This window comes from Protobothrops mucrosquamatus, unplaced genomic scaffold (genome assembly GCF_001527695.2).
Source record: "Protobothrops mucrosquamatus isolate PMUCROS unplaced genomic scaffold, P.Mucros_1.0 scaffold1566, whole genome shotgun sequence".
In the NCBI taxonomy this organism is placed as follows: domain Eukaryota; kingdom Metazoa; phylum Chordata; class Lepidosauria; order Squamata; family Viperidae; genus Protobothrops; species Protobothrops mucrosquamatus.
This window is the reverse complement of record NW_015387733.1, coordinates 54,355-63,742: the sequence shown is the minus strand read 5'-3', so window position 1 is coordinate 63,742 and position 9,388 is coordinate 54,355. Positions and strand designations below refer to the sequence as shown.

At 39.0% G+C, this 9,388-nt stretch overlaps 1 protein-coding gene across 1 annotated transcript in view; it reads left to right on the top strand.

The window, feature by feature from the left end:
• Window positions 1-2,389: 2,389 nt before the first annotated feature.
• The window catches only part of LOC107293288, an 18,447-nt gene continuing 11,448 nt past the window's right edge, over window positions 2,390-9,388 (top strand). Inside the window, exon 1 of the mRNA XM_015822437.2 lies at window positions 2,390-2,407. The gene's annotated coding sequence lies outside the window, so the exon portion shown is untranslated. The remainder of the gene's footprint in view (window positions 2,408-9,388) is intronic.

Here is a 9,388-nt window from a genome sequence, read left to right as displayed (position 1 = left end):
GGAGGATTGGAAAACAGCTGATGTGGTTCCAATCTTCAAAAAAGGGGAAAAAATCACCCTGGAAACTACAGACCAATCAGCCTAACATCAATACCTGGGAAGATACTGGAAAAGAAAATAAAAAAACAGATCTGCGAACATCTAGGAAAAAATAAAGATATAACTAGAAGCCAGCATGGGTTTTTTTAAAAATAGATCATGCTAAACCAATCTTATTTCATTCTTTGAGAAAGTGACTAAATTAGTAGACCAGCAAAATGCTGTGGACATAGTGTACTTAGATTTCAGTAAATCATTCGACAAAGTAGACCACAATCTACTTCTTGGTAAGCTAGAAAAATGTGAGATAGACAGCATCACACTAGATAGATTTGTAATTGGCTGACAAACCAGACTAAAATGAATAGTCCTTAATGTACTATTTCTACATAGGAAAGTAAGCAGTGGGGTATTACAAGGTTTCATCTTAGGCCCAGTACTCCTCAATATCTTCATAAATGACTTAGATGAGGGAATAAAAAGGGAACTCATCAAATTTGCAGATGACACTAAACTGGCAGGAATAGCCAACACCCCAGAAGACAAGCTCAGGATCCAAAAATATCTTGACAAACTTGAACAATGGGCCCTATTCAACAAAATGAATTTTAATGTGGAGAAAAGCAAGGTTTTATATTTAGGCAGGAAAAACCAAAAGATGAGTACAAATTAAGTGAAACCTGGCTCAGAAACAGTTACTATGAGAGGGACCTTGAAGTCCTAGTGGAGGATCACTTGACTACGAGCCAGCAGTGTGCAGCAGCAGCCAAAAAAAGCTAATACAGTCCTTGGTTGTATAAACAGAGGCATAGAATCAAAATCATGTGAAGTATTAGTACCACTTTATAAAACTTTAGTAAGACCACACCTGGAATATTGCATCCAGTTTTGATCACCATGTTACAAAAAAGATGTTGAGACTTAGGAAAAAGTGCAGAGAAGAGCAACTAGGATCATTAAAGGACTGGAGACTAAAACATATGAAGAATGGTTGCAGAATTTGGGTTTGACTAGTTAGAGAAAAGAAGGAATAGGGGAGACATGATAGCAGTATTCCAGTATTTGAGGGGCTGCCACAAGGAAGAGAGGGTCAACTTATTCTCCAAAGCGCCTGAAGGTAGGACAAGAAACTATGGATGGAAACTAATCAAGGAGAGAAGCAACCTGGAATTAAGGCAAACCTTCCTAACACTGAGGACAATTAACCAGTGGCTTGCCTTCAGAGGTTGTATGTGCTTCATCACTGGAGATTTTTAAGAAGAGACTGGACAGCCACTTGTCTGAAATGGTATAGGGTCTCATGTTCGAGCAGGGGGTTAGACTGGAAGACCTCCAAGGTCCCTTCCAGCTACTACCCCTCTTAGATCCAAGGTCCATGATCAAATCACTTAAGAGGATAAATGAACCCCTTTTTTGACAGGAAGACAAGCAAACACACAAGAAGGCATACTACTCTTAGCCTGCTACAACCACCTGGAAGCTTTGCAGTAAACTAAGAGTTAAAATAAACCAATTTGTAAGTGTAAGTCTGTAAATGACATCATCAGGGGAGGGGAAAAACAAGGGAGGAGAAAAGGAATGTTTATACAATTATTTATATGATATTCATTTCACTTCTATCAGGATACTTTGAGCATGAAATGTAACAGAAAACCGATTATTATCAACATATTTTTGTTCTTCTGTTCTGAAACTGGTTTTATTTTTAACTCAGATTGGGTTCCTAAATTTCCTGCTGTGGCACTTGGAGGCAAGTATTTTTTTTCCTAAATTTGCATACTTTGAGAAAACAATTCCTATTAAACAGAATTAATATGCATGTAAGGTATGGAAGGTAGTTTTTTTCCTAACAAGATTAGCCAAAAGTATTCTATTAGAGTTATTTAAAAGTACCTCCTTACAGTAAATACACTTGATGGAGACATTTTGTTTGTTTGTTTCAATTTGTATAGTTGTCCATCTTGTATAAGTGACTTGCATGCTTGTTTGTTGCATTTTAGGCTTATTCATATTATTTTAATATTCAGGGGTGGATTAGTAAATACAGTATATAGATAATAGATATTTGCCTGCTGGGTCATTTGGCTAAGCATATTTGCTGCCTGGAGCTGAGGAACAGAAAGGAAAATAATGCAATTTCTGGCAAGAAACAGATGTCCTGTTCTGTGTTGTGCTGTATAAATATTATATTGGGGGAAAATGCTCCCTATTTGACAAGTATTTCAGCAGGAGGCTTCATTTCTTTCTTCCCACCAAAGCTCTGTAAAATACATCAAATTTCTTTTGTGTTTCCTTTTGCAGAAAAAGGCAAAAAATTATAATTCTGGCCTTTTCCAATTCTGGAAGGAGAGTGAATTTACCAGTTCAGGTATGTGATCACAACTTAATTTTGTAGCAAAGTCCAAAATCCTTGTCTTCATTGAAGATCTGAATTAAACCACCCTGTTTGACTATGGCACAATGCAGTTGTGTCCTCTTGTCAAATATTCTCCTTGATTCCATGGCTTGCCTTTATTTTAACCCTTTGAATGAAGCAGCCTTAGGTTATCATTACTCTATTGGTATAAAACCAATCCCCATTAAGTTGGAACCATCCCACCAGAACCTCAAGGCATTAAAATATTATAATAATAATAATAATAATAATAATAATAATAATAATAATAATAATAATAATAATAATAATAATAATAATAATAATAATAATAATAATAATAATAAAGAAGTTGGAAGGGACCTTGGAGGTCATCTAGTCCAACCCCCTGTTCAGGCAGGAAACCCTATACCATTTCGGACAAATGGCTGTCCAGTCTCTTCTTAAAAACTTCCAGTGTTGGAGCATTCACCGCTTCTGGTTAATTGTTCTAACTGTCAGGAAGTTTCTCCTTAGTTCTAGGTTGCTTCTCTTCTTGCTTAGTTTCCATCCGTTGCTTCTTGTCCTGCCCTCAGGTGCTTTGGAAAATAGCTTGACTCCTTCTTCTTTGTGGCAGCCCCTGAGATATTGGAACACATCCAGTCTCTTCTTAAAAAGTTCCAATGTTGGAGCATTCACAATTTCTGGAGGCAAGTTGTTCCACTGATTAATTGTTCTGTCAGGAAATTTCTCCTTAGTTCTAGGTTCTCTCTTTGATTATTTTCCATCCATTGCTTCTTGTCTTGCCTTCAGGTTCTTACATGGAATGTGGGAAAAATAGAGTTGGAAGGGACCTTGCAGATCTTGCAATCCAACCCCCTACTTGAGCAGGACACCCTATACCATTTCAGACAAATGTTGTCCAGTCTCTTTGAAAGCCTCCAGTATTGGAGCACCCACAACTTCTGAAGGCAAGCTATTCCATTGGTTGATTGGGAAGGAAGTAAGGGAAAGGGTTTTTTTCCCTGTTGTGGAAGAATATTATGGATGTTCCACGGAAACACATTTTTGCATTCTTCATGCAGGACTAGTCAAGTGACTAGTCAAGGACTTCTCCCACCTTTTTCACTTAAGTACTCCACAATAATTTTGTTTTATTTCTATTTAAATGTGTAGGCCACAAAAATTACACTCCTTGACAAATCTGGTAAGTATGTTATTGGGAAGACCAATAAATAGCCCCAGCCCTGCTCGTGAACATTTGAGAAGGGGATTTGTTTATGAAACCAACAATAGATAGTGCTCAACTTACAACTGTTTAGTGACCATTCAAAGTTACAGAGGCTCTGAAAAAAGTGACTTATGACCATTTTTCATGTTTACAACCATTGCAGCATCCTCATGGTCACCTGATCAAAATTCAGTTGCTTGGCAACTGACAGTTGAGGTCATGTAATCCCCTTTTGTGACTTTCTGACAAGCAAAGTGAATGGAGAAGCCAGATTCACTTAACAACCTTAACATCTTAACAACTGCAGTGATTCACTCAACAACTGTAGCAAGAAAGGTCATAAAATTGGGCAAAATTCAGTTAACAATTCTCTCACTTAGCAACATAACTTTTGGATTGAGTTGTGGTCGTAAGTTGAGGACTACTTCTACTCTAAAATTGTAGTTGCAGGAGCTTCCAGACCAAAAGAGGTTTTTGGCAACAACAGAACAGGTTTATCTTCAAGGTGCTACAAAAGCGTTATTTATTTCAAAAGTTCTGTGCTTCCCCTAACATGGAGGGAGACAAAATAATAATAATAATAATTGAAAAAATGCATGTCCCTTCAGGTTTTCTGAATTCGTGTATTAAATAGACTATTTCTCTTCCTCACTGCCATGTTCTGTAAAACCTGGCTAAAACTCATGCTGGATATTCTCCATCATTTGGGGGGGAATGGGAGTGTGAGGTGGGTTAAGAAGGAAGATGTTGCTAGTCTCAAGGCAGAATTTCTCAACCTCGGCAATTTTAAGATTAGTGGACTTCAACTCGTAGGATTCCACACATCTTAAAGTTACCAAATTTGAGAAACACTTTAAAATGTGTAAACTTTCAACCTTAAGATGTGTAGACTTTCACTGGGAGTTGAAGTCCACACATCTTAAAGTTGCCAAGTTTTTGAGAGACACTGATTTAAACTGTTTTCTTTTCCCCATTTACATTAAAAGACTTGTGCCTTTTTAAAATGAAAATGAAAATAACTTAGGACAGTCCATAAATAAGGAAGAGCAGGTTGGCTTGAGAAGTTCTGAGACTTGAAGTCTTCACATCTTAAAATAAATTAATTAATTAATTAATTAATTAATTAATTAATTAATTAATTAATTAATTAATTAATTTAATTTTTACCCCTCTATTATTGTTTTTTTATATAAATAACTCAGGGTGATAAATATACATACTTCTCCTTCCTCTTCCTATTTTTGCTGAGGTTGCAAAACACTGGTCTAAGGAACTGGCTGAGTTCCATATTAGAGAAATTGTGCAGTGTGGAACTGTAGATATGAAATACCTGTACTCACAATAGATACAGGATTTCAATATTTATGTTTAGAAAGAATGCAAGATCTTGCATATCTTAAACCTCACATGAATGAAACAGTAAATGGGAACAGATGGACCAATATCCAATTGACATGCCCTATAAATAAAATTGCCCTTCAGCCAGTATAAACAATAGTTTCAGGGTGGGGATATATCCACATACACACACACACACACACACACACACACAGAGAGAGAGAGAGAGAGAGAGAGAGAGAGAGAGAGATCTGAGACACAATTCAACTCTGAGCATCTCCCTATGTCTGATTAATTCCACTTTAAGAAATGGCATCCTGCTTTAGCCTATCAAATCAATTTAACTGCTCTGACCATTGAAATAAATATTACTTAATAATGGTACTATAACAGGTCTAATGCAGGTAGTCCTCAACTTACAAACCATTCGTTTTGTACTTGGCAACTAGTTCATATTTATGACGGTTGCATAGTGTCCCAGGGTTATGTGATCACCTTTTGTGACTTCTGACAAGCAAAATCAATGGGGAAGCCAAATTCTCTTAGTAACAACCACGTTACTAACTTAATGATTGCAGTGATTCACTTAACATCTGTGGCAAGAAAGTTCATGAAGTGGAGTAAAAATAACTGTCTTGCTTAGCAACAGAAATTTGGGGACCAGTTGTGATCGTAAGTCAAGGACTACCTGTAAAGCAATATTTAAATCAGTGAAACCAGTGAATATATATAACCAGTGAATTAATCTCAGCTTCAGGAGGTGCCTGGTCCTTTCTGCTGAATGCAATACATTTATCAAATTTGAAAATCTGGTCCTTGGAAAGTCCCCAAAGGAAGTATAGCAGGGTGTAGACCAATTCACACATACTTTCTGCCCTGAATACTGAGGAAAATTAAAAGCAAATGTGATCTCTGCAATGGTAAAGCCCCAGGAGGATTTTTTGTTGGGTTTAAACAAACACAGCCCATTGTGTAGAAATGTCACAGCATTCCCAGAGTGCTTCCCCTGTAAATCTCAGTGTGCACTTATGCCTGTCATGGTTCTGATAGACAGGGACAAACAAAGCAGAACTCTGAGGCTTGTAATTTCCTCAAATAACATTTTTATTAGTTACAAAGTATTGGCACATCAAAAGTGAAACCATGTCTGAAGTTCCCCTCAGAAGCAATAATATTACAATGTTGAACTCCCCATCCCAAAGCTATGCAATCAGCTACATTCCCCAATAGAAGACTTTTGCAGGCTTTCTAACTAAAAGCTCCAACCCCTACCTAACTGACAGAAATGCCCTTGGTTCCCACGGGACAGTGAAATGTTTTGACTAGTAGAAATCCTCCATTCCCCACCCCTCCCAATCCTGTGGCAACTTAGAACAAAAGAAATGGCTGCAGCCAGGTTCGTTGTAGAGTTGACAATGCCGTTGGGCAAGTAGGAATAGCCATGCAAACTTCAATAAGCAAACTTGCACAAAGCGTGTTCATCTACTCACTTGTCTTCTCCCACACTTGCAGTGTTGATCTGATTTCTGAGGTATGTATTTGCAATCACATATGAATGTTTAGCTGTAGGTGGTGGTGGTGGTTAGAGATCAACAAATTATGTTATCAACCTAAAATTATTAAGGAATGGAGTGCAGTTTTATAGGGAAAGACTGCAATGTTTTGTATTTTTTAGTTTAGCAGGAAAAAAATGGGTGGTACAAGAGACCATATAAAACCTAGTGTAGAACATCTAGCTAGAATTATTATTATTATTATTATTTGTCTCTCACAGTATTTAAACACATTGAAACTAACCGGGATTTGAATTGGGGAAATGCTCAACCCATAAAAGGAGCTTTGTGCTGTGAAAGCTAACAGATGTATAATGGCTGTATATAGTCTTCAGATTCAGATGGAGCCTGCCTAGAAGAGTGTTGAGCACTCAATTTTTCTCCCTCCCTCCTTCCCTTTCTCTTCTCCACTCCCCTTTTTTGCCTTCAAGTTTCCTGAATGAATTTGGATGGCCACTCTATGATACAGAATCTTAGACTAGATTTCCCCTGCAGGGTTCCTGTATCTTCTTATTTAATAAGAAAGGAGATGACAACCTGATGCTTATAGTCACATACAGGTAGTCCTCAACTTACAACAGTTTGTTTAGTGATCATATGAAGTTACAACAGGACTAAAAATGTGACTTATGACCATTTTTCACAGGACCATTGCAGCATCCCCATGGTTGCATTTATGACAATTGCAGTGTCCCCATGGTCATGTGATCACCTTTTGCGACCTTCTGACAAGCAAAGTCAATGGGGTTGTACAATGGGGCAAAACTCACTTAACAACTGTCTCACTTAGCAACAGAAATGTTGGGCTCAATTTGATCATAAGTCAAGAACTACCTGTATATCTATTAATTCAATCTATGATGGCACTATGATGATTTATACATCTTCAGTAGTCATAGTTACACAGTTCATCTAAAGATTAGAAAGAAGGCTTAGACTTTTACCTTATCACTAACACTCCTCCTTACTAAAAACATTCCTAAGCAGTTTGGTATGAGGGTTTTACCCATCACTTTAATGGACAGGCATTCCTCAGCAGGAGGCAGATGGTATCATCTCTATTTAACTCAGTTCAGTTCCATGCCAATAGATACAAGGCACTATAGCTGTTTCTAGGTGCTAAATAATAATAGTAATAACTAATAATTAAAATGCATTAAAATGGACCGTCCCAAAATACAGTACTGGTGATACTCAATTATAAATGTTTGCCCCTAACCATTTAAGTGATGCCATTACAAAATCCTTTCCCAGTGCCTGGAATCTATGAGGACCTAGATGGGGGAAAATAGGCTTTAACTAAACCTTTGCAAATCTGAGTATCTGTGGGTAATAGCCCATCCATCCCCACATCCCCATATTTGATTCCTGATGGAGTAGAGGTCTCCCAAACAGAACTGGTGTGCATTTGGGGGGGGGGGGAGTCTCACAAAGATGCTTTTCAAAAGGCAACTGGACTTTCTGGAACTTTCCAAGAAAGTCCAATTGCTTTTTGAAAAACACCTTTGGAACAACCATGACCTGGAAGAGTAAGAATCTCCATAGTCATTGGGGGATAGGGGAGGTTATCTCTATAAACTTGGAAGTCATAACAAGAGGGGACTCACGCAAATCCATTTTGTGTGCCAGATGTGCCCATTCCTGGATTGGAAGGTTCTGTTCACAGTTATTCATAACTCGGTCACCTCCTGAGCATTGCAGTGCATTCTCTATGGGGCTGTTCTTGTAGAGCAGCCAGAAGCTGCAACTGCTCCACCATGCAACAGGGCATGCAATTCTGGGCATATCTTAGTACACCTATATAAAACTATGTATTTGCAAGCTCTGAAGTGGGCTTCTGGATCCATGATGTGGGAATGACCTTGGGAGATAGGGAAAAGACAACAGCCAGGGCCACAAGTGAATAAGTGTAACTTACCCCACAGAAGGAATGTGGAAATAAAAAATGTCTCTGAAGGAACCCTCCCTAATTTCTTAGGTTGTAAAGGCAAGCACACAGGAGAGCAGAGATGTATTTTTAGACTTGCAAGATTCTGTTAGTATAACCATACAATAAAGACAGAGCCTGTACTGCTGGGTGTGCTTCTTGTCTGGCTATCTTGCAATGCTGACACAATTCACAAAGCTGATTGTCACCTATAAAGCCCTGCCTGGCACCAAGCCAGGTCACTCACAGCATTACCCATTTCCAGTAGTTTCTGCTTTGGCACAGAACACAGATGTAAGGACCTGCCTCAACTAGGTCTCCCAAGAAATCAGAACTCTTGAAACAGGCATTGTCTCAAAAGGAACTTTTATTAGGGACTAATGATAGCAGGGGAAACAAGGTGAGGTCTGAGGAAAAATCCCATGCAAGCAGTATATCAAAAGCAATATTCATTACTCCTCCCCCAGGGTCCCAGGGTCCATTTGAATCTCAGCCAATCCACAGGTGGTATATTGTTTTGGTAACTGGCTCCTTCAGCACGCTCTTCAAGGTCCCTCTCGCTTTTGTTTCCCTCTGGCTCCAAGTGCAAAACGTCTCTTAGATTAGGGTGATGTTATTCATCTGTACCTCAGGTTAGAACTGCTGGCCCTGCGCGATTCCCCCCTCGCGCAGGTGTGGCCCAACTCAATTTCAAGGGCCTACCTCGATGACGGGGTGTGGAGCCCCGAGAGGTGGTGTGCGGCCAAAAGAGACCAAAGGAAGTGGAAACTAAGGGTATTTTTAAAGGGGTGTTTTAACAAATTTTTAAGGGGTTTGGGGTTTTTAGGGGGTTCGGGGTTGGCCCGAGGGGACTTGGGGGAGTCCTCTCTGAGGCCGGGGCCAGTCCAGTCTGGGGGGCGCGGAGTGGTAAGGGAGGAGACTGGGGGGTTAATAGAGGGTGGTGTGAT